This window comes from Oncorhynchus nerka, linkage group LG18 (genome assembly GCF_034236695.1).
Source record: "Oncorhynchus nerka isolate Pitt River linkage group LG18, Oner_Uvic_2.0, whole genome shotgun sequence".
NCBI lineage: Eukaryota > Metazoa > Chordata > Actinopteri > Salmoniformes > Salmonidae > Oncorhynchus > Oncorhynchus nerka.
The window spans coordinates 45,538,134-45,562,763 of NC_088413.1; the positions used below are offsets into that span (position 1 = coordinate 45,538,134).

Here is a 24,630-nt window from a genome sequence, read left to right on the forward strand (position 1 = left end):
ATCCCCTCACCCTCTACCCCATATAGATCCTAAAATTACAAATGCATTGTTTTATACAATATGTTACCATATTTAATCAGTTTCTAGCATGAAAGTTTTTCTGGTTGTGTTGCTAGGATGCCATTGTCCCTCTAGTGTCCTTTATGTAATTCTTTGCCCTCCCCTTCAGCCCTGCAGAGAGGACGTACGACGGTCAGGGCCGTGTGATGGTGGAGGTCGTAGGCAAGCAGGCTCTGCGCATCCTCAAAGCCAACCAACCTCAGGTCCCGAAAAACTGAGCGTCACACGCTAACTAGCTAGCTACTGACACTAGCAACTGACACTAGCTACCTACAACTGTTACTAGCCGGTAGCCACTGCTGCTAGCTACTGACGCTAACCAGTAGTTGCCGGTGCTAGCGATTGATGCTAGTTACCAATACAGTGCAACATTAGCCCTGTATCTCCAGCGCACAACAGCGCAGCCAGGGAACGTTCTGTAGAGACCTGGGGAAGTCCCAACACAACAAGAGAGCTGATCTGGTCGTAATGGATTTCACGTTGGATGTTTTTTTGCGCAAACACAATCTTTACTTTCCTTCTCTGCTTTGTGTAAATCACAAGAGTGCTTTATTAACATATAGCAAAGTGTTAAAAAGAAGAAGAAAAAGGTCAGGTGTCGCTATGTTTATTTTTTATTAAATGTTTGCTTTGTGTCAGTGAGATATGAGGCTTATGCTTATTATGAGTAGTTTTAGATGGTTCAAATCAAACGTGTAAATCAAAAACCGCTAAACTCCCCAGTCTGTGCACTAGTGCCAGTTTTAAAGTGTTTTTTAAAACGCAGAGGCCAGACCACCGACGAAATAGACCATTGGGACCCACCTCTGTCTGAACTCTCTTGAAATGGTATTCTTAGGATGCGTCTCAAATGGCACCCTTTCCCCTATATACGACCCTATAGGCCCTGGTCAAAAGTAGTGCACTATATAGGGAATAGGGTACCATTAGGAATGCAGATAGATTCAGTCATTATTGCACTTATTCCATTACTCTCTGTTGTGTTTAGAATTGTGTGGTCGGATGGACATAAATACTATACGTAACAATATCTATAAATTTACGATGAAATATAAATATGATTTGCCTTACATACTAAGGCCCTTCCTCGTATCCTGAAAAAAATGATAGAAAGTCAACATACCCAGTTACTGTAATTTAAAAATAGATTTTAAACAGCATTTGAGGATGCATGTTAGTGTAGCTTATGTATTAATAACCATGGCAAGTAGATGGCTTATATAAACATTATAAATCTATCAATATATCTAAAGTGAAAGAAATTATATGTTTACTATGACATAAGTTGGAACTTTGGTTTCAAGTATGTCTTTTGATACTAAGATTGACAATGTTCCTTTTTAGCATTTAGTTCTGTCTCTCTATTGGCTGAGTTGTTTAGCTTTTGAAAATATTATGAAAAAGAAGACATATAAGGTAATAGGTAATATGTTGCAGATTTTGTATGAATTTGATACTTCTATAAGGCACAGAGCACCTTTTAAGTAGTCTTTAGGACACACAGACAACGTTGTTCTTCAACAGAATTGCGGTTCACACATCCCTTCACGTACCAAAGCTTATGCAGATGTGGCGCTACAGGGTTGCACATGTGAGTTCCTAGGGATATGGATACCAGCCTTTTTGTTTTATTATTTAGTTCAAACACATTGTGACTACATAGCTTCGTAGACTAAATGTTTTTATTTTCTCTCAAAAATGTCATTAGGCCCTCTTCACTTGAATACCTCAGTTGATTGCATGCAACAACAAAAAAATGCTGCCATGATTTTTTTTCTCTTCATTTTAAGCTTGAATTTTTCATCCTTTTTGCACTGTACCTACAATACCTCTTTATTTGACCTTTGAAATCTGTCAGTTGGGTTGATTGACCTGTTTTAGTAGCCGTCAAGCTGTCGAGGTTTTGCTTCGTTGTTGTCATTGTTTTTCCCATCTCCCCTCTTTTGATTTAATGCTTGAAGATTTGGTGGGGTTAAACCAGAGGGTATTCTCATTCTGCACATACATAGGCCTAAAGTAATGTGTTTAGTCTCTGTTGAGCATCAATCCTCTTTAAATGACAAAGAAATTCATTAGCAATGATCCGAGGAGGGTTCCATCTGTACTGTAGCTTGTTGAGGTAAGCCGATTGCACTCTCTCTCTCACCTTGTGTGCCCAGCCAAGTCTTACTGTAGGTTGAAGACTCTTAAGATTCTAGATTTCCAGATCCTAAGATTCTAGATTCTAAGATAATTTCTCACTCTACTCTCAACTCACTTGAAAATGGCATTCCTCACAGCTGTTTCATTCCTTAAACGGTTACACCCGTGTTGTCCTAAAACAGTGGGTGTGCAACAAATGTAATTAAGCTCTTTCAAATTATTAACTTAGTAGTGCCCAAAGTGAATGAATGAATTAGGAGGTTTGTGGTGCATTTTATGGTGTTGTATTTCATATATATATCATGTATGCTTTCAACGCTTTCTGTCAGTATGGCAAATGTATGGCTAAGTCATAAAATCCTACCGTAGGTATACTACCTCAGAATACACTGCACTCTGATCATTGCCAGTCACAATGTCTTGTTTAAATATATATATCAATACAAATGAACTGTTTTTTCTGGACACTGCAATTTGACAAATATCTATTGCAGGGACATATACTGTAGCCTTTTTACTGTGATATATGTACGTTGAAAAATGAAATCTATCTATATACATATAGACATGTATAAACTCACGTAATTCTTTGCAAAGAGGCAACATTCCCACAGAGTTACTTGTATCTATTTGATGATGTATATTTTTGACAGCCGAATAGCGCAAACTAAAACAGTGCCTTTCGACTTATAGTATCCTGACTAATCAAGTGAATTCTACAACTCTTGCCTCTCGAAGGCAACCTTGCCTACAGTAGCTGCAACGAGCCTAGTACTGTTTGTCCATACTGGGTATGTGTGTATGCATGCAATAATATTACTTAACCTGGTGCCATACAATGGAATTTGGTTTCTGAACTTTGGAATACCCGTGTAAATATGCTACATTTATACATTATTGATAACAGCATTCAAAAGTTGCGCGTGTATGTGACTAGAAGGAAGGCTTAACTAAACTACAGTGGTGTATATTATATTATAACTTTATTATATATATTCATATTCTGACAGTTTGTTTTATAACATATAATTTGACATCAGATGCCATCGTATAGAGTGCAATCTGGATTTACGCTTTCAAGCAGCAGTTGTGTGACCCCGTTAAGCATTCGTTAAGTAGCGAAATTTGGTCTAAAGTGTACATTGGTTCCGAGGAGGGGGACTTCATCATAATAAGCATCAAGTATCGGACTGGAGATTGGAGCTTCAGGCACTACCAGGCACACTGTCTCTCTCCAACACTCAGTCAGTCTAAAGAACTGCAGCTAATGTAACATTCATCTATATATGTTTTGGTTCTGTGTTCCGGAATTTCAATGCGTGCGTGCACACACACAAATGTTTTATTTGGGGGCCATGACTTTAAAATAATATGACATCACTCACATGGTGCCACACCCATTGTCTTTTTTTCACTGATGAATATGCACAATTAAGAAATTATCATTCAAGCCAGATGTTGCAGCAATAATCAATTTCCAACCTGAGTGTTGTATTAGTAAAGGTGTTTGATGGGAGTGTAGTTATAAGGTAGTCCTCAATCGTTTGCAGACTGACAATTGATAATTGTTTTTTGTTTGCTTTTTGTACATGTAGCACAATTTAGCATTGCACTTGGGCGCCATACTTTACCTCGTGTCAGAGAAAGAGTCAACGTGTTTTTATGATGCTGCCGTTATGTGAAGAGGAGAAGCTACTTGTGGTTTAGACTTTGCTGCTGTTTTGATTGCTGGTATTTTGCAATTGTATTTAAAGGGTCAAACAGAGATATGCCCAGAGTGTCAGCAGATAAGCTTTTGTTGTTAACCTATAACTGTTTTATCTCTGATTTGCTTTGTTTAAATACTCCAGGCCACAAGGTGACAGTAGCTAGTTTGGCTTGTGCCTGCTGTAGCTAATGTAAGCTAACGCGCAAGCTGCGCTAATGTTGCTAGCTCGCTGGAATTTGTAGTAAGCCCATGTTCATACTAACCAGATGGCCACAACTAGATAACTAGCAACATTATATTTGAATCACACTGGATATGTTTTTGAAGCATCTTACTAGATCGTTAGCTTGGTTAAACATTTAGTGCATTGTGCTGCACTTACCACCCCATTCGTTTCATATGAAATGTGTGTGACTGCCAAGCTCAGTTAGCAAGCTAACATTAGCAAGCTAACGATCAGGTGCACATTATCAAACTGAACCTAAAAATAAAAAAAATTCAAGCACAAAACTCCTTAGCTAGGTGAAGAAGATGTAAAGACTTGCTCTAGAATTTTTTAAATTTATATTTATTTATTAGTTTCAACAACTGTGACGAAAGAGGTGGATTATCCCCTATTTTTTCTGTACAAATAACTTCTGTCAGTTCCTCCACGTGGGGGTAGTACTCTCTGATTGACTCAAAGTCGGCCACTGACGAGCATTGTGGTTCTACAAGTAAAAACGACAGGTTTGTCTGTACCAGGTCGGGACACAGCAGGGGCGTCTTTTGTTCTAGCAAGAGAGGGAACGGCCTCCTACGGCACTAGTGCCTATCGGCAATCAGATTTCTCTGTGTGTCTGTACCATAAGAAGCGACGGAGGGGAAAGATACGATGTGCCTACTGCAGGATACCATCTGATGAATACACTAGTAAAGAATTAAAAGATCTCTGCGATAGGACGGGGGCTAAAATGTATGTGTTGTGTATGCATCAATGTCCTGCCTTCAATGTTATTCTTTGATTATTGAATTGTAATGCAACCCACAAACCGCCATGTCCTCCAATAGGCATGACTTGAATTATGTTTAGTCAACTATTTCCCCCCTTTGAGTTAGATTACATTTAACTAGTTCCACATGAGTAGTGCAAGTCCAGTAGAATGATGCCTCCCCCCCTTTATTTTGTGTATTGTACTATTATGATTTCAATCAACAACAAGCTTTTCCCAGCCCCTATACATTTGTAAACAAAGCTCTTCTACATTGGACATGGAGTAAAATAATTGAATAATCAGATGCGCTCTTTACAGCAGCAAGTTGCTCTAGCGGATGGGGAGTCTTGACAGACAGTGACTTTTGGGAATGAACTTGTGAGAATGTAATTGTCACCAAACAGCGGAACACCAGCAGAATATAACAGAATGGAATGGAACAGATTTGATGATGTATTGATTTCAGTATGGGGAAATATGGGCCATCACAACTTGCAGCGGAATTTTAAGGGACATTGGAAATAATACCAACTTCTCACTCATATCTACAATAAAGATGGTCGTTCATTCTGGTATATCACTCTGGGTATGTTATTATGAGTTTCCCCTGCTTTTATTGTGCCGCTTTCAATGTTTGGTGTGCAATTTCATATACTTGAGTTTAGTATTCTTCTGTGATTTCATGTGCCAGATTTCCAAAGAGGAGAATTGAAATCAAATAGTCATCTAGTTTCACCCATAAACACTTGGGAGGAGACACGTCCAGACCGAGATGACCAAGAGTGACCTCAACATTCCCCGAACTGATTGATATGCAGGACATTTGTCAACGGCCTATGTTCCTTATAGGAGCCACGGGCTTGGGTCAGTTTCACGATTAAGATTACAAACTACACTCTATGAAATCTATGTTTACCTTCCAGTCCAGCGGTCAGTCCAGTATTTAATAGTAAGGCTTACTGTGTGTCTAAGTGGGGTTTACCGTGTTGCTGTGTGTGTAAGTGGGTTTCGCTGTGCGTGTGTGTTAGTGGGCGCTGGTGGTGACCTCAGTACTCCGGCCCAGCTTTGTGAACCGCTCTACCCACCCTTTATGGCCACTGAGAGGCTTCAGTCGAGCCCTTCTCTCAAACCATCCACCCTATCCCCCTCTCCCATTTTATCACATCAAGGCCTATGGAATAGATGGTATTAAGTATATGTTTGTCTGAGTGTACTTTTACACTCTCTCCGGGCTCTTTACGGGGTTGTGTGTTCAGTTTTTGTGCTTACACATGGCCCTGATTGCCAAGCTGAAGGAAGAAATAGCGGTTTATCCTGCTTGTTGGGGAGAGAAATGACCTCATGTACTCTCAGCTGTACAAGCATCTCACCAGGCATTTTGATAAAAAATGTTTTATTGCACCACCACAGCATAGTCCAAGATACACATCTTACGTTTACTCTCAGAATTGTCTCTATTATTTTTAACTGCGTGGTTAAAGCTTTGCAGTTACTCTCTCTCCACAATTAATAATTTTGCTTAACATCAGATCAAATCAAGAGTTTAAGGGTTGCCCTAAGATTATGGTTATTGACGAGACAGATCTCCCATTTCTGAGGCATAATAATGTACGTACGTTTCTAAGCCACCATTTCCTGTGTCTATCCCATTGAGGGTCCTTTATTTGAGGCAAGATGCAATAATGCCGGACAGAATCCAGACCTCATTCACCTAACCTTGATGATCTGTGTTTACAGCAGATTAAAGAGAAAAAAACGGGATTTCAAAAAACTAAGCGTTCAACCTGCAAAAAATGCATTTACCAATCTCTGATTGCCCCTTTAATAGGCTCTTTATCCTGTCCACCCTCTAACCCGCCGGCCCTCCTCTATCTTTCCATCTCTTTCCGACTGTCTGTATGATACACGGCCTGCTTGATGTGCTGATGTCTGAGGCCGGTTGAGGGCCCAGGCAGGCCTCAGAGCCTGCCTGGGCTCTGAGGCCTACCTGAGGTGCCTGATGCTATTTATGACTGACTACAACCTTGGAGGGGAACGGAAGCGAGGGGCCACATGGGTTGTGTCCCAAATGACACCCTATTCCCTATTAAGTGTACTACCATAAGGCTACGGTCAGAAGTAGTGCACTGTAATAGGGAATATAGGGAATAGGGTGCCATTTGCGACACAAACACTGATCTACATTAGTCTTAACGGTAGAGGGAAATAAATGATAATATTCCTCTTTTGTTGGAGTGCACAGGGAGGCTCATCAGATATGTTTTGGGGTCCTGGAGCACAGCTTTTTGTTCTATTTATATGGCTAACGTCCATACTTGTCCGTTTTGGAGTGTATACAGTGCCTTCAGAAAGTATTCACACCCCTTGACTTTCTCCACATTTTATTGTGCTACAGCCTGAATTTTAAAATTGGCCTGCTCACAATACCCCATAATGTCAAGTGTTTTTTGAATTCTTTACAAATTAGAAGCTGAAATGTCTTGAGTCAATAAGTGTTCAACCCCTTTGTTATGGAAACCCTAAATTTCAGGAGCACTACTGTGCTTAACAAGGCACATAATAAGTTGCATGGACTCGCTCTGTGTGCAATAATAGTGTTTAACATGTTTTTTAATGAGTACCTCATCTCTGTACACCACACATACAATTTTCTGTGAAGTTCCTCAGTCGAGCAGTGCATTTCAAACACAGATTCAACCACAAAGACCAGATTTTCCAATGCATCGCAAAGAAGGGCACGTACAGTCGAAGTTGTAAGTTTACATACACCTTAGCCAAATACATTTAAACTCAGTTTTTCACAATTCCTGACATTTAATCCTAGTAAAAACTCCCTGTCTTAGGTCAGGTAGGATCACCACTTTATTTTAAGAATGCGAAATGTCAGAATGATAGTAGAGAGAATGATTTATTTCAGCTTTCATTTCTTTCATCACATTCCCAGAGGTTTACATACACTCAATTAGTATTTGGTAGCATTGCCTTTAAATGGTTTAACTTGGGTCAAACGTCTTGGGTAGCCTTCCACAAGCTCCCCACAATAAGTTGGGTGAATTTTGGCCCGTTCCTCCTGACAGAGCTGGTGTAACTGAGTCAGGTTTGTAGGCCTCCTTGCTCGCACATGCTTTTTCAGTTCTCCCCACAAATTTTCTATGGGGATTGAGGTCAGGGCTTTGTGATGGCCACTCCAATACCTTGACTTTGTTGTCCCTAAGCCATTTTGCCACAACTTTGGAAGTATGGTCATTGTCCATTTGCGACCAAGCTTTAACTTCCTGACTGATGTCTTAAGAAGTTGCTTCAATATATCCACATAATTTTCATTCCTCATGAAGCCATCTATTTTGTGAAGTGCACCAGTCCCTCCTGCAGCAAAGCACCCCCACAACATGATTCTGCCACCCCCGTCCTTCACGGTTGGGATGGTGTTCTTTGGCTTGCAAGCCTCCCCATTTTTCCTCCAAACGTAACGATGGTCATTATGGTCAAACAGTTCTATTTTTGTTTCATCAGACCAGAGGACATTTCTCCAAAAAGTTCGATCTTTGTCCCCATGTGCTGTTGCAAACCGTAGTCTGGCTTTTTTTATGGCAGTTTTGGAGCAGCGGCTTCTTCCTTGCTGAGCGGCCTTTCAGGTTACATCGATATAGGACTCATTTTACTGTGGATATAGATACTTTTGTACCTGTTTCCTCCAACATCTTCACAGGGTCATTTTCTGTTGTTCTGGGATTGATTTGCACGTTTCACACCTAAGTACGTTCATCTCTAGGAGACAGAATGCGTCTCCTTCCTGAGTGGTATGATGGCTGCGTGGGCCCATCGTGTTTATACCTGCGTACTATTGATTGTACAGATGAACCAGACTTGTGGAGGTCTACAATTTTTGGGGGCTGATTTCTTTTGATTTTCCCATGATGTCAAGCAACGAGGCAGTGAGTTTGAAGGTAGGCCTTGAAATACATCAACAGGTACACCTCCAATTGACTCAAATGATGTCAATTACCCCATCAGAAGCTTCGAAAGCCATGACATAATTTTCTGGAATTTTCCAAGCTGTTTAAAGGCACAGTCAACTTAGTGGATGTAAACTTCTGACCCATTGGAATTGTGATACAATGAGTTATAGGTGAAATAATCTGTCTGTAAACAATTGATGGGAAAATTACTTGTGTCATGCACAAAGTAGATGTCCTAGCCGACTTGCCAAAACTATAGTTTGTTAATAAACAAGAAATGTGTGTAGTGGTTGAAAAACAAGTTTTAATGACTCCAACCTAAGTGTATGTAAACTTCTGACTTCAACTGTATTGGTAGATAGGTAAAAATAAAAAAAGCAGACATTGAATATCCATTTGAGCATAGTGAAATGATTACTTACACTTTGGATGGTGTATCAATACACCCAGTCACTGCAAAGATACAGGCGTCCTTCCTAACTCCGTTGCCAGAGAGGAAGGAAAACACGCAGGGATTTCACCATGAAGCCAATGGTGACTTCAAAACAGTTACAGAGTTTAATGTCTGTGAGAGGAGAAAACTAAGGATGTATCAACAATGTAGTTACTCCACAATACTGACCTAAATGACAGAGTGAAAAGAAGGAAGCCTGTACAGAGAAATATTACATAACATGCATCCTGTTTGCAATAGGGCACTAAAGTCAATCTGCAAGAAACGTGGCAAAGAAATTAACTTTGTCGTGAATACAAAGCGTTTTTTTTGGCGAAAATCCAACGCAACACTGAGTAACACGCTTTATATTTTCAAGCATGATGGTGGCTGCGTCATGTTATGGGTATGCTTGTCATTTGCAAGGACTAGGGAGTTTTTTGGGATAAAAAGAAACGGAATAGAGCTAGGCAAAACATAGGCAAAATCCTAGAGGAAAACCTGGTTCAGTCTGCTTTCCAACAGACATTGGGAGACAAATTCACCTTTCAGCAGGACAATAACCTAACACACATGCCTAATATACACAGGAGTTGCTTACCAAGATGACATTAAATGTTCCTGAGTGGCATAGTTACAGTTTCACCTTAAATCAGATGGAAAATCTATAGCTTTCTAGCATTGATCAACAACTAACTTGGCAGAGCTTGAAGTATAAAAAAATATATAAAAAAATGCAAATATTGTACAATCCAGGTGTGCAAATCCTTACCCAGAAAGATGCACAGCTATAATCGCTGCCAAAGTTGATTCTAACGTATGGACTCAGGGGTGTGAATACTTATGTAAATTAGATATTTCTATATTGAATTTGATACATTTGCAAAGATTTGTTCAAAAATGTGGGTGAGAATTTATTTTATTTGATCCATTTTGAATTGAGACTTTATCACAACAAAATGTGGGGTCAAGGGGTATGAATAATTTCTGAAGGCACTGTATATAGTTTTTTTTTTGTGTCATAAGTTGTGTCCTAAAAGTCACCTCATTCCCAATATAGTGCACTACTTTTGACCTTTTGACCTACTGGCCAAAAGTAGTAAGTACGCTAAATGGGGAATAGTGTGTCATTCAGGATGCACAATAGACTTCATTTTTATATGGAATGCAAATTCTAGAAGGCCCTGTGCTGTTATCTACTCTGTGGTCATATTCGATGGCAGTGTGATTTGTTGAAGGGGCTGAGTGTGGGAATGAGAGGGTTATAGTGACTTATTACCTGTGTTGACAATGTGCAGGCTCGCGCCGCGTCATCTGACCCATTTATACTGCACGCTGTAAAAACAAAGAGATGACGAATAAATATGCAGAGGGGGGAGGAGGAGTGCATTGTTTCTCCACTCACTTCTTTGCCAAAAGCTTGCTCTGACCTCTGCAACGTGGGTCCCTTGATAGTGCTAAACTATCTGTCACTCAGCAAACGCGCTTGCACAACTTGCCCTCCTGACCCCGGCATCTTGTTTTTCTCTTCTCCTTAAAGGCTGGGGTTGTGCTGCGACAACCCAAATTGAGCGTAGAAGGCATTCTGAATGCCAGAACCCCTCCAACACAAACACACACACATGAATACACACACACACACACGAACACTGTACACAGATACATTGAATAGATACAAACACAGACATGTCAGCCTTGCTCATTATTCTGTCTTTATTCCCCTATCTTTTGTGGATAGGGTAAACAGTAAATTGTAGTCTGACAATTACAATACACAGCCCAGCAAAAGGTTATTAATGCCTAGGCTTACTGATGGCCCTTCAGCTGTACAGCGAGTCTGGCCTTCCTCACTGCTAACCACATCCAGACCTGTATGTTTCTCTCTCCGAGTGTGTGTGTCTGCGCGTTTGTGTGTTTGCGTGCAGATGTGTGTGTGTGTGTGTAAATATGTGTGTGTGTGCTGTGTACACACAGGCCAGGGGGCAGGCAGAGATCAGCCGATCAACAGTGCTGTCAACCCACCATCTGTCCGTGATTGGATCATTGATAAACTATACCATCTCAGCCTGTCAATCAGCGACACATACATGTATGTCTCCGTTTGTTGTCCTATAATAGCAGTATTATCATTAGACAACCTCATGTTGAGTTAGACATGAGATTGGAGGACAGATCAGCAACTTCAAACTTTGCTGTTATAACCTCCAACTGGAACTATGAGACACGCTATATTAGAGTAATTGTTGTGTTTGTGCACATAATGTGTATTTCAAAAGTAAATAACTGGAGGAGACATTTTTTTGAACAGCATCATTATGTGTTGTCTTCTGTTGCTAGAATGAAAAAGATATATATGAGATGTCATTAGCAGGGCTTCAGGGGCAGCTATGTATCTGGGGGAAGAGGCTTTTCCTACAGAATTTGAAGCCAGCAAATAAAATCGACCTACTTACTACGGTTGTGTCCCAAATGGCACCCTATTCTATATAGTGCACTACTTTTGACTAGGGGCCTAATGGAGTGCTTGTGTGATTTAAGCAGCCTCGTTGTGGCTGTGGATGACTGTGTCACTGTAAGGGAGGGAGGGAAGGAGGTTTGTGAATGTACCGTCTGCATCTGAATGGGAGGTCCCATAGGGGATTATCTCCATTGGCCACAGTGATAATGGGGCGTTAGAACTAACAGTCACTTAGCCCTGCATGCTGCCTCGCCACTGTAAGGTCCCATTAGGAAGTGACTTGTTAGCAGCATAATACTGACTGGTGCTGCTGTGGGCTTTTGGCTTTGTATTTCACAGGCCAGGGTGGAGGGATGGATGGGTTGCTTTATGGAAATCACACTCCTCTCATTATGCATGGCAAGATGAGGGTTTTTAAAGTATGTGTGTGGATGGGTAGACGGGGTGTTTGTGTGTGTGTGTGCACTTTTGTGTGTGTGTTTGTGAGGATCTTTACACTTGGTGTTAAAAAATACTAGGTGTTGCAGTGTGTGTCTAGTTTTAAATGAGTAGGTGGAGACCGGGGTGAATAACAGATTAGATTAAACTGGGACTAGGTTAGCACTTTATTTGCCCATGTCATTCAGTCGACATTCATACCAGTTATAGACTGGCGATATTGTCTATATGAATGCAGCTGCCACTGTATTGCCGCCATTGGACACCGTTGACTTTATTACAGGCGATGGATTCAGTACACATCACTGCATTCTGCATCAGAAAGTAGGCTGGCCCTTTTTTAAGGCAATTCAAGGACCTGTTTGAGGATCTTTTTACTGAAGAATGTGTTTGTTTTCTATGATTGTGTTTTGCTTTTCATGGATTGATTTGTATATTGATGTGTGTATATATAGGTGTTTACCGGGCTCATCTGTAAAAGAGACCTTGGTCTCAGCAGGACAAAAAAAAGTAAGCATGTTGTCAATCAAATCACATTTTATTGGTCACATACACATACAGTTGAAGTCGGAAGTTTACATACATTTAGGTTGGAGTCATTAAAACTCGGTTTTCAACTACTCCACAAATAACCGACTTGCAAATTTTATAGTATTTGCATGTCGGTTAGGTCATCAACTTTGTACATGACACAAGTAATTTTTCCGACAATTGTTTACAGACAGATTATTTCACTTATAATTCACTGTATCACAATTCCAGTGGGTCAGAAGTTTACATACACTAAGTTGACTGTGCCTTTAAACAGCTTGGAAAATTCCAGAAAATGATGTCATGGCTTTAGAAGCTTCTGATAGGCTAATTGACATAATTTGAGTCAATTGGAGATATACCTGTGGATGTATTTCAAGGCCTACCTTCAAACTCGGTGCCTCTTTGCTTGATATCATGGGAAAATCAAAAGAAATCAGCCAAGACCTCAGAAAAATAATTTTAGACCTCCACAAGTCTGGTTCATCCTTAGGAGCAATTTCCAAACGCCTGAAGGTACCACGGGCATCTGTACAAACAATAGTAAGTATAAACACCATTGGAACACGAAGCCGTTATACCGGTCAGGAAGGAGACGCGTTCTGTCTCCTAGAGATGAACGTAGTTTGGAGCGAAAAGTACAAATCAATCCCAGAACAACAGCAAAGGACCTTGTGAAGATGCTGGAGGAAACAGGTACAAAAGTATCTATAGCCACAGTAAAATGAGTCCTACATCTACATAACCTGAAACCATAACCATAACCTGCCGCTTATCAAGGAAGAAGCCACTGCTCCAAAACTGACATTTAAAAAAGCCAGACTACAGTTTGCAACTGCACATGGGGACAAAGATCATACTTTTTGGAGAAATGTCCTCTGGTCTGATGAAACAAAAATAGAACTGTTTGGTCATAATGACCATTGATATGTTTGGAGGAAAAAGGGGGACGCTTGCAAGCCGAAGAACACCATCCCAACCGTGAAGCACGGGGGTGGCAGCATCATGTTTTGGGGGTGCTTTGCTGCAGGAGGTACTTGTGCACTTCACAAAATAGATGGCATCATGAGGAAGGAAATTATGTGGATATATTGAAGCAACTTCTCAAGACATTAGTCAGCTTGGTCGCAAATGGTTCTTCCAAATGGACAATGACCCCAAGCATATTTCCAAAGTTGTGGCAAATGGCTTAAGGACAACAAAGTTAAGGTATTGGAGTGGCCATCACAAAGCCCTGACCTCAATCCTATAGAAATTTTGTGGGTAGAACTGAAAAAGCGTGTGCAAGCAAGGAGGCCTACAAACCTGACTCAGTTACCCAGCTCTGTCACCCAACTTAATGTGGGATGCTTGTGGAAGGCTACCCGAAAAGTTTTTGTGGGGATTTTTACTTGGATTAAATGTCAGGAATTGAAAAATGACTTTATAAATACATTTCATTGATAGTGATGGCTATTTAACAGTCAGACCCAGGTTCAGACCCAAGATCCCAAGCTTAATGATGAGCTTGGAGGGTACTATGGTGTTGAAGGCTGAGCTATACAGTGGGGCAAAAAAATATTTAGTCAGCCACCAATTGTGCAAGTTCTCCCACTTAAAAATATGAGAGAGGCCTGTAATTTTCATTATAGGTACACTTCAACTATGACAGACAAAATGAGTAAAAAAATCCAGAAAATCACATTGTAGGATTTTTTATGAATTTATTTGCAAATTATGGTGGAAAATAAGTATTTGGTCAATAACAAAAGTTTATCTCAATACTTTGTTATATACCCTTTGTTGGCAATGACAGAGGTCAAACGTTTTCTGTAAGTCTTCACAAGGTTTTCACACACTGTTGCTGGTATTTTGGCCCATTCCTCCATGCAGATCTCCTCTAGAGCAGTGATGTTTATGAACAGCATTCTTACATAGGTATTCCTCTTGTCCAGATGGGATAGGGCAATCGCTATGGCGATTGTGGATCTTTTGGGGCGGTATGCAAATTGAAGTGGGTCTAGGGGGGCAACTAGCATCTCAAAGCACTTCATGATGACAGAAGTGAGTGCTTCGAGGCTATATTCATTTAGTTCAGTTACCTTTGCTTTCTTGGGTACAGGAACAATGGTGGACATCTTGAAGCAAGCGGGGACAGCAGTCTGGGATAGGAATATGTCCGTAAACACTCCAACCAGCTGTTCTGGGCATGCTCTGAGGACGCGTCTAGGGATGCCGTCTGGGCCGGCAGCCTTGTGAGGGTTAACACGCTTAAATGTATTACTCACGTTGGCCACGGAGAATGAGAGCCCACAGTCCTTGGGAGCGGGCTGCGTCGGTGGCATTGTGTTATCCTCAAAGCGGGCGAAGAAGGTGTTTAGCTTGTCCTGGAGCAAGACATCGGTGTCCGCGACATGGCTTGTTTTCCCTTTGTAATCTGTGATTGTCTGTAGACCTTGCCACACACGTCTCGTGTTTGAGCTATTGAATTGCGACTCCACTTTGTCTCTGTACTGATGATTTTCCTGTTTGATTGCCTCACGGAGGAAATAACTACACTGATTTTATTCAACCATATTCCCAGTCCCCTTGCTGTGGATAAATGAGGTGGTTCGCACTTTCTGTTTTGCGCAAATGCTGCCACCTATCCACGGTTTTTGGTTTGGGTAGGTTTTAATAGTCACCGTGGGAACAACATCCCCTATACACTCCCTGATGAACTCAGTTACCGTGTCTGTGTATAAGTCAATGTTATTCTCAGAGGCAACTCGGAACATATCACAGTACTCATGATTAAAACATTATTGGTCAGACCAGCGTTGAATAGACCTTAGCACGGTTACTTCCTGTTTGAGTTTCTGCCTAAAGGGAGGGAGGAGCAGAATAGAGTCGTGATCTGATTTGCTGAACGGAGGGTGGGGGAGGGCCTTGGGTGAACAAAAGGACTTGAGTTCCTGTACGTTATCACAATCACACCACGAGTAGTTAATCATGAAACATATACCACCGCCTTTCTTCTTCCTAGAGAGTTCTTTATTCCTGTCTGCGCGATGTATTGAGAACCCAGCTGGCTGTATGGAAGGGGACAGTATGTGATTCCGTGAAACAGAGTATGTTATACACCCTTGATAAAGATGAACAAAAAAAATTATAAATAAATAATACAAACACTGAGCTTTATGCTCCCAAAAATGTTAACATTATATTATTTTATACTAATACAATTTATCAGAGAGAAACATTTTCTTTACCAAGTAATTTAAAAAGATCTAAAAAAAAGATTGGTGTCAAAATTATTGGCTCTCCTGTTTTTAATACTTCATGCACCCTCCCCTTGCGAGGACAACAGCACTTAACCTTTTTCTATAATGTTTTATGAGATTAGGCAACACATTGCAAGGGATCTTGGACCATTTGTCTATACAGAATCCCTCCAAATCCTTGATATTCTACTGTCTGTGTTCATGGACTGCCCTCAATTCAAACCACAGGTTTTCAATGGGGTTCAAGTCCGGAGACTGAGATGGCCATTGCAAAATGTTGATTTCGTGGTCAATTAACAATTTCTTTGTTGATCTTGATGTGTGCTTGAGGTCATCGTCTTGGTGGAAGATCCACTTGCGATCAAGTTTTTACCTTTTGATCCATCTTCCTCTGTGTGCGTGGGGACAAAATACACGTCCATCCTCTACCAGGCATGTTTATCACAGTTCCAGTAGTTTTAAACGTCTTTATTGTTGCCCTAATAGTGGTGTTTTTTTGTACCCATTGCCTGATTTATGAAAGTCAACAACCATTTGTCTCTTCATTTGTGAGTTCTTTGCATAGTGATGGATAACAAAGGGATTTTACATGCGAGTTACCTCGAATTTATACCACAGTGAACCAGGAATCCATGGAAGGCCACAGTACAGTTCCAGTACAATGAGATTAACTCTAAAAAAGTTTCATGTTAATGGCTCGTTCCACCGATTCAGTGCCTTTTGAGAAGTGTAATTCGATAAAATTTTGACTTCACCTCATTTTCACATTCTGTCATAAAGAGAACATGTTCAACTTAATAAATAACACGTTCTGCCATCTCAAATAAATAAATAAATAAATACTAAAGTAACAGGGTTGACCATAACAGGGTTGACGATTTCCTTTTAAATCAGCCAGAAATGGAAGCTTGTTGTGTGCAACAGGGAGAGAGGCAACTGAATGCAAGCTTCACAAAACATTTCATTAATAAAACATGTATAGCCTGTCTATCTATGGATAACAGGGTTGATTGTGTTACGCTCGACCCACTCAGTTTTCCACCCCAAAATTGCCAAAAAGAGTAAAACCACCTCACCTGCATTTACACTTTGATTTGACTTTTAGATGTGCAATGTTTATCTTGCAAAACAAGTTTTTTAAGGAATTTTTTTTTTAAATACTTAAATTCACATAACTGGGTTGACCATAGAATGAGAGACAGACCAGTGACATGAAATAAATAATAATCTTGAAAATAACTAGGGCTTTATAATTTTAGGATTAAGTGTGTTGAATCCTTCCTAGAAGTGACAGAGGTTTGACGGAGGGACATGTCAAAAAGCTGCATTTTTGGCATTTTAGCAAACCTTTATTCATATAAAAAAAATCTGATTTATTGAATTCTCCATGTGGTTTATTTTAAAAGACACATTTTCTACATAAAATATCAAAGGGATGTAAAATACAATTTCAGTGAATGACCCAAATGCAGATGATTATTTTTTAATTGTTATTTATAAGAATATTTGGGGGTGCCAATAATTTTAACACCTGTCTTTTAGAGTTTTTTTCCTTCTTGTTAAACAACATCTCTTTCTAGCAATTATATTAGTATGAAATAATATAATTTCCCATTTCTTTCCCAATAAAACGCGGCATTTGTAAAAAAAAAAATAATAATTTTGCTAATAGTTATCAATGGTGCCAATAGTTTTGGAGGTGACCGTAACATGCACTGTATTTAATCAAAATCCCTCTTTCGTATAGCTCTTTAATATTTTCTTGGTTGGACGGCATTGGTGCCGTGGTCCAGATCCCATTGATTGGATCAACAGAGGTTGCTAGACATCCACCAAACGGTGCATTAGATGTCCAATATTATATTATTATACTATATTATATTCCTATTATATTCCTGACTTCACCTTTCCTTATTCTTTTAATCTACCTATGTACTTCCCTACAGTAATAATAATCAGCATGTTAGTGATGAAAAGAAAACTCTAAGAAATGAGAATCAACAATATAACAGAAGCCTTGCTTATAGTGTTACTGTAGCTAATAAATGAGAGAATGAGGTTTCTGACTGTGTTTAGGAGATAATCAACATAATGTAGACAGTCTGTGAGTGAGGCCTCGGCTGCTAGTGATTTGTTTAGTATCACAGTTGGTTTGTTTTCGAAGGACCCAACACCCCCCACCTCTCTCCCCCGCTTCCCCCTGTTCCCTCCCTTCCTTCCACATCATCTGTCTCATTCCATCTCTGATGAAGCACAAATGCAATCTGGGAAATATTGAAATGAGGTTTTGGACACAAAGGGCATTTTGAACAGCATGAGAGAAGGATGAAGTGAGAGATGGAGATGAAGATGGAGAGAGGGGTACAAAATAATTAAAAAACAATTTTAGCCCCTGGTTGCCATATTTCCATTTACAATAAGTGTTTTTAGTCGACCTGAGTCGAGCAGAACGTCAACTGCCCCCACCGTTCGACCCCCGATGACTGGTCTGTAATGAAGGTGTTTAGGTACGCAGACTCCCTCATTTGACTATAATGAAAAATATGTCATCGGACTGGGAAACTCAATCATGTACGGTTTAAATATGATATGAGCTGGCTGGTGAATAACACAGTGGTGTAAAACTATGAAATTGGTTTGGCTGATGGAGATGTAGATTTGCATGCATATTCACATTCACGTGTGTGTGCATGTGTTTTGAACCGTGCAATCCCTCCAGACCTAATATCTTACTATGTATGCTCAACTATGAGGCTTCACCTAACAATTGGGGACTATGAATGGTTTGTAACGTGTCTGTGTGTGTGCAGGGGATATGAACAGTTTAAAACCAGAGTGCAGATGTTTTAATGGTTGTAGTCTGATCCTTTGTGACACTGAACAGCCCCACAGTTGAAAATCCAATGTCGGAAAATCTAACTGACTGCACAGAAGGGTTAGATTATCTATAGAGATGCAATGGTATGAACAGAGCTGAACAATTTAACCTTTATTTAAACCAGCAAGTCCCATTGAGATTAACATTGTCTTTCCAGAAGGAGACTCACGAAAGGAAAGGAGTTTTCCCCTTGAAGATCTTTCCCAGGGTATCCTTCCATGTCCTCTATGTGAACTTATATCCCTTCTCTCTCATAGTGTCCAGTGCTAAGAGAATACATACACACACACAAACACAGAGAGATAACTACCAACCTCTCCCTGTGTCTCTGACTGTCACTGGAATGGGTCAGCATCTAATGCCTAACATCAACTCTCTGTGGTTAAAAGTGGTTCGTTCACAAGACATCTCGGATGGATCCCGAATGGCATCCTATTCCCTACTTTTGACTACTCCATGGGGCTCTGGTCAAAAGTAGTGCATTGGGTGCCGTTTGGAAAACAGCCCAAGTCTCTGTGGTTAAGAGTGGTTCACAACACATCTCCTTTCATGTGAAGGTAATTGGCGCTGTATGTTGAACCCCTGGAGCCTAACCAGAAACAATAGATTTGTTCAGAAGTGATGCTGAGCAGCCACGCCTGTCTCTTTCGGTGAGAGCCGCGTCGCTGGGGAGCCCTGTCCAATGTTACCTCTCAGTGACTGCCAGGTTGAAATGTGTGTGCGCGTGTGTGCGTGAGAGAGATCGAGAGAGAGAGATTGACAGGTCCACCCAGTACACATGCACTCTCTTTTTCTCCCTCTCTCTCTCACATACATTTTGCTGCAGACATATTTCTTTCTGTGGCAGTCATACATTTTTACACACAAACGTATGTATTTCTTGAAAACACAGGGCCAACTGACCTTATGTTTCCATTATATTATAATTATTAGGCATTAGCAATATTATCTTGATTCTGCGTGGTATTTTACAGCCACAGTATCATCACCAGGCATGCATTAGAACAGAAGTGAAATCAAATGCTACACCACATTGATTTAAGTGTCTGTTTGAATTAAGGGCTGATAACTTCAAGTTTTGTCTGCGTATCATGTGAGGGGCAGTATGCTCAACCTCTAGCTCCTGGAAACTCTAGAATATTCGGAATATCTAGAACCTTGAGAGATGTATGGAAGGGAAGCAGTTGCCTTTGAGTTTCCAGTCTTCATCCTCCATGCAGTTCTGAAGCCAATCCATGCAAGGATGGAACGAAACAATATGGCCCTGCCTTGACTGTCTACTCTGTCTGTTATTTGACTTTGACTGAATCTGGCAATTCATCATTTGGGAGAGTGATCAGTCAGTCTGGATGGTTCTGCCCAGGCTTTCTGGGTTGCGTTCCCAATGACACCCTACTCCCTGCACGGGGCACTACTTTTGACCAGGGCCCTTATTGCTCTGGTCAAAAGTAGTGAACTGTGTAGGCAATAGGTTGCCATTTGGGATGCAGACAGGGCTTCAGTGACATCGATACCACAGAGATAAGCCACAACATCTCCTCCTTGGCCTAGCAGAGGGAGAAAACCACAGATGTCTATGTATAGTTGTTGTGATTGGTAATGCAACACAGCTGTGACCATGAAATCAGGACTTAGCGTAATTAGTTACTTTGAAGCAGAGATTTAATACCAAAATCTTCTACAAAATACCAGGGATCTGGTGCTACTTGATGATAATCTGATATCCAAGCCTCCTCTCTATGTATTTTTCTTTTTAACAACCATGCATTTTAGTGGGAAGAGAGAGAGAGCCAACCTGGGATAGATTTAGGAGTGTCTGTTTGCTGGCCAGACACAGATACACACTGAAGTGCCTCTCACTGGGGAGTCTAACATGACACATACATTATTTGAAAGAAAAATAATCCTGTGTATAAAATTTCAGTATTATTAGAGTCAAATTTTCCCTACTGTAGAGAGTTCCATGTTGGCCTATACACACTGAAGTACTGGATTGATTTGCTGTGGGTGGGTGCAGTTGTTGCGGGCTTTGACTGTTGCTATGCAGGTAATATCATCACTCAGGGTAGGAATTTGTTCCATTATTGCTGCTCATTTGATGAACCAAGGTAGAGTGTACAATTACAACCATATTGAATGGGTATAGCAAACAGTTATTCCAATAATCCTAACTATATAGATTTTTGGAGGGTTGAAAAGTGCTTGGAATGCTGGGATGTGAATTTGAAAGAGGGTACTGAACACTTCTTCAAAATCAACTGTGAGAATGGTGGTGGTGCAACATGACCAGAAAAACTGAAAAACACAATACCAATTTGATGCACTTTCCCCAAAACCTTTAGTTGTTTTGATAAATATAATGTTTTTCAACCCTCAGTGCTCACACCAAGTTTGAGTTTTCAAACAGCTGGCCTTGACTGGTCTCCTTTTCGTTGTTGTTGTTTTCCACTCCCCACTTTTAAAAATGCAGGATATCAAGATTAATTGTTTCAGACAAAATAATCCCTCTAAACTCCCAATTGGTTGTTTATACAATACTCCTAAACGGCATCAAATCTTATTTGGCCGACCCCAGCTCTCCAACAACAATGTAAGGTGAGATGATCAGGCACAAACAGGCAAAATCAGACCCATTTTCAGCAAATTCACTCACCCCTCTCCACTCAGGGCTCAAGGGCTCCCCTCTCCACTCACGACTTCAATTGTTTAATACCTGTTTGGAGCGGCCAAGGGGTGAGGGGGGCAGGGGTGGGATGCACGGCTCAGGCAGGCCTTAATGAAGTGCTTTCAGATGGAATTACTTTGCAGCCCTGAAACTCCATGGCTCCCCTACAACACACCTCCTGCCCGCCTGCACTCCATGGCCTTGTCCCAAATGGCGCCCTATTCTCTTTATAATGCACTAGTTTTAGCCAGGGCCCATACCTTTCCTTCCTTGACTTGGAAACCGTCTCATCCATTTAGCTGTATGTTATGGTACAGTGTTGTCCTGTGGTGTTTTGACTTAATGAAGCTGTGATATATTTATGACTGGCCCAATCCCTGGCTAATCCCACCCCTGATAATAGCTGCCGCGCGTTAAGCTCAGTAACTGTTTTGTTAAACATGTTTCACCAGAGTTGGAGAGAAATCCATGAGGCCCTTACTCTGTGTATATTTCTGAGTAACCTAATTTGCACTTGCTGTATGTAATGTACCCTTCTAAATGGGAGGGAGGATAGAGGAGGTGTGGGAGGTAGCTCTCTCAGGGTCAGCGTTGGGGTGCAGTGTTGGTGGAGGGGTCTCTGCATTTGAGAAGTGGGTCCTATGTTTGCCTCATTAAATTGGCACCTTGAGGGTTAGGGGCAGAGGGGCAGGGGTAGGGGGGGCAGGGGTAAAGGGAGGGTTACCTGAGGTAGTAACGAGGTGTTGCTGGAGCCGTGTTTTAGAGTTGAATTACATCAGAGCTCTTGAGAGCCATCATAAACACGAATGAAACCAAATTGGTCTCCAAACCGATGAACTAGAGGAAAACAATAACTCTTAAAGCCTTATGCAACGACATAAATACTTGAATTTCTTACCCGTTTTAATGTCCCATTGGCAGAGATAAGGGACATTTCATTATTTTTATTCATACCGTGCAATGCCAATCAAACAATAAAGTTGTTTTGCAGTTTTTCTTCGTATTCTCAACTGGTAATTCAGCTTCAGTAACCTCTGCTCTCCTTTAGGGTGTATAAAACACCTCTGTTTCTGAGCCGGCGACTTAAGAGGAGTGACGCTTTAAAAAGCCTACTTTAAGAGGGAGTGGGGGGGGGAGGTAGAGCAGGAGACTTCTTGGCAAAGGTGAACTTTTCACACCTGGGCTGTCACTAGCGATGGAGGGAACATGAGAGAGAGAGTGTGAAAGAAGGGGGCCCATACTGTGTCTTTGTTGGGAGTCCTGAGGCCTGAGACTCTGCAGAGTCTGCTCTTTGGATTGTTGATGCCAGCTCAGGCACACTGTTTATTTTCACCATTTCACGCAAGAATTTTAATTTATTTCTTCATCCTTTCATTTTTTTCTGGGAGACTTTGACTGTTGTTTAAGGATACCTGCTTCTTCCCCCTGTGTATAGCCCTGGGCCAATTACGTTGTCAGGGAGCTGGAGTTTAAACATCTGTAGCTAGATGCTGAGCTGAGCTGAAGCAGAGTGATTTAGCTCCATCTTGAAAGATCTTCACTTTGAGAGAGTTGTGTGTGTATGGCTCTGTGTCAAAGAGCGGCGTAGTCTCTCATCGTGACAGGCCTCTCATCATGACAGGACATGAAGAGATAGGGGAAAAGTTGTGTTGCAGTCTGGCCAGATTGATGGTTCAGATTTTTGTTGTTATTATTGAATCTATCATTTTTTTTTAAAATATTTTTTTTACCTTGTTAATAAATTAAGGCCATTTCTGTTGTTTATTTGTGTGTGTTGTTTTCGTTAAATCGACTAAAGTTTTTAATTATACTAAATGAAATGTTCTTCTCCTCTTGTATTGTTAGCTAAGTCTTTAGTGCACCAAGAGCATCAAAAGAAAAGTACCCATCTCACATTCAATGGCAAATAACAACATTCATATGTTTTTTTTAAAACATCTTCTTTCTTTTACACTTGGTTCTCAAAATCAAAACAGAAAAAAGCTTCTAAAGATCAAACTAATTCTATTTGCTTTTATCTTAAAAACCTCCTTCTCTGGAAACGTTCCACCCAGGATTGTAGGGCCTATTTTCCCAGCTAAGGCTGTGGGGGCTGTGTGAGGATTAGGATTGTGATCTGAGAAATACCTCTCTATTACCATTTTACACAGTGACAATTTTAGGGGCTATGCCTTTTGGAGTATGCCTTTGTTTTAGCTGTGGGCCTTCCTATAAGACCTGAGTCAGCCAAACGCACATGGGTAGTGTCAGCCATAACACGCTGTGACAGGGGCATTTAGTGGTTGTAATTCAAATCTAATTCGGAACATCTTAACCCTGAAGTCTGTCAGGGCTCTGAAAACGAATGCAGTTGCTGGAACACTCATGGTCCCAATCAGGTCCTCCGCAATGGCAGCACGGAAACGCGTCAACAAGCGTGGTTACAAAAACAGCTCTACCTCAACCAGAAAACTCATTTACAGTACACCGGCAGTCCGGGAGAGAGAGACCGAGTGAACCGAGAGAGTAAACTGAGTGAACGGCGTCCAGCCACAGCACCGTGCCGTTCCATAAGGGAGAACGTGCATTGGGCTTGTAATTGGTCTGACGCTGTTTAAAGTCACAAAGTAACGTAAAGTAAATAAGTGGAAATCTGCTTCACATTTTGCCCTTGCCACCATGATTACCTTTAATATAGGATTCCCTCGTAGCCTTGTCCTTGGCTGAGCCACCTTTTTGAACAGCTTTCCAATAGAAATAACATCACCTACAACTGTGGGTAGGCTATGCATGCTGAGGGAATAGAAAACACGCAGAGAACAGTTCAACAAAGAGCCAAAGGAAATCATTGACTTTTTCCCCAAATGGTACCCTATTCCCTATGTAGTGTAATCCTTTTGACCAGGGCCCTGGTCTAAAGTAGTGCACTGTTTAGTGCACTACTTATATTGGTCATGGATGACAGCAGAGTTAAAACCTTAAACAGCTACGATTCTTATAATCCCTTGAACTGCACACCATTTACTTCATGTCTTTGCCCCAGAGATTTACTTTCCTTCTGAATATGATCAGCCTATGAACATCTGTGTGTTTAGAAGTGGGTATTGGGGCAGTGTTCAATTTCATGAATATATCAATGCATGATGCAACACTGATAATTCTG

The 24,630-nt window shown here is 40.9% G+C and overlaps 1 pseudogene; it reads left to right on the top strand.

Annotated features, from left to right (window-relative positions):
• LOC115146764 (endoribonuclease Dicer-like) overlaps positions 1-5,457 on the top strand; it is a 39,493-nt pseudogene extending 34,036 nt beyond the window's left edge.
• The last annotated feature ends 19,173 nt before the right edge of the window (positions 5,458-24,630 follow it).